The sequence below is a fragment of the Rousettus aegyptiacus genome, unplaced genomic scaffold, assembly GCF_014176215.1.
Source record: "Rousettus aegyptiacus isolate mRouAeg1 unplaced genomic scaffold, mRouAeg1.p scaffold_m13_p_1, whole genome shotgun sequence".
NCBI classification, from domain to species: Eukaryota; Metazoa; Chordata; class Mammalia; order Chiroptera; family Pteropodidae; genus Rousettus; species Rousettus aegyptiacus.
Genome location: NW_023416284.1, coordinates 15,402,896 through 15,404,325, shown reverse-complemented (window position 1 = coordinate 15,404,325; position 1,430 = coordinate 15,402,896). Strand labels below are relative to the sequence as shown.

At 42.5% G+C, this 1,430-nt stretch overlaps 1 non-coding gene across 1 annotated transcript; it reads right to left on the bottom strand.

Moving 5' to 3' along the window:
- Positions 1 to 716: 716 nt before the first annotated feature.
- On the bottom strand, positions 717 to 820 carry LOC118606438. The gene has a single exon (XR_004952392.1). It is a non-coding gene; the product is annotated as a U6 spliceosomal RNA (small nuclear RNA).
- Positions 821 to 1,430: the final 610 nt, after the last annotated feature.

Below are 1,430 nucleotides of genomic sequence, written 5' to 3'. Positions count from 1 at the left end.
CAGCTGCAGGAGCTTTGATCTCTCCTCTTTGATGTGGAGGCTGAAGGATCAGGTGGGGAGCCTGCTCTCCGGGGCCAGGATGGTGCTCCACACAGTGGTGTCTTTGTGAACCCTGCCCTGGGGCATCCACCCACAGAAACCTGTCAGCTCGGAACTGCCTCTTGTGGGAAAAGCCACCTTCAGGAGAAGGGGAACAATGAGCTTGTCATAGTCAGGATACAGCAGGGCCTGGGCAGCCGCTGGCACTGGTGATTTGGGAGTCAACTCAGAAGCCCTGGTAGTGCCTGGGGAAGGAATGGCTTGGGGGCTGGTAGGGATGGGAGCGTCTGGAATGTGTGGGAAGGGCGTTGTCTTCTGTAATCAAATCCCCACCTACTTCTCTCATCCTGTGCCACCTTGTCCTGTGCTCCTTGCTCTCCAACCCACATTGGCTATGTTTCATCCTGCCTCAGGGCCTTTGCACGTATAGGATCCTTTGCCTGAGATTTTAATTTTTCTAATATGCAGAAAATTACAGAACATAATTATTCAGATAAACTGGGTACCCATCTCTGAACAGATATCAACATTTGGTTCCTTTTGCTTCAGTGCATTTTTTTTTTATTGTGGTAAAAAACACATAACATTAAATTTGTCACCTTAACCATTTTTAAGTGTATGCTATTTATCATGTTATACATTAATTCTTTTGTAAAACTAAAACTCTATACCCATTAAACACTATGGAACCCTTCACAAATTTGCCCTCCATCCTTACGCGGGAGCCATGCTAATCTTCTCTATATTGTTCCAATTTTCGATTTTTAACCATTTGTATTCAGAATTCAAAAAGTGTAAAAAGCTATGCAGTGCCCTCCCGTCTCTGTCCTCGCCAGGACCCCTCCAGACCATCAAGGTCATCAAAAACAAGAAAGTCTAAGTAATTGCCACAGACTAGAGGAGGTCAAGGAGACATGATCACTTTACAAAATGCGGTTTCTTGGACGGCAGGTCAGAACAGAAAATAGACATTAGAGGAAAACTAGTGAAATTAGAATAAACTATAGAGTTTAATTAACAGTAGTATGAAAAATGGACCGTACTAATGTCAGATGTTAATGAAACCAGGTGAAGGGTGCATAGGAACTATTGGTATTATCCTTGTGTGTGACTTTTCTGTAAATATAAAACTATTCCAAAATAAAAGTGTTTTATTTTTCTTATTTTAAAGTAAGGGGCAGAGCAGTCGATATTAATGCTATCATACACATGTACAGACACATTTGTAATACCTACATGCTTGCATATGCATTGAGAAGCTCAGAAAATGTCCTCTAGAAACTCATCATGCCAGAGGCTTCTGAGAGGATGAAGGTGCTCAAAGGCCAGGGAGGAGAGGCCATGGCTTGCTTGATAGCTCATATCTTTTTTAGTGTTGAATAATATTCCTG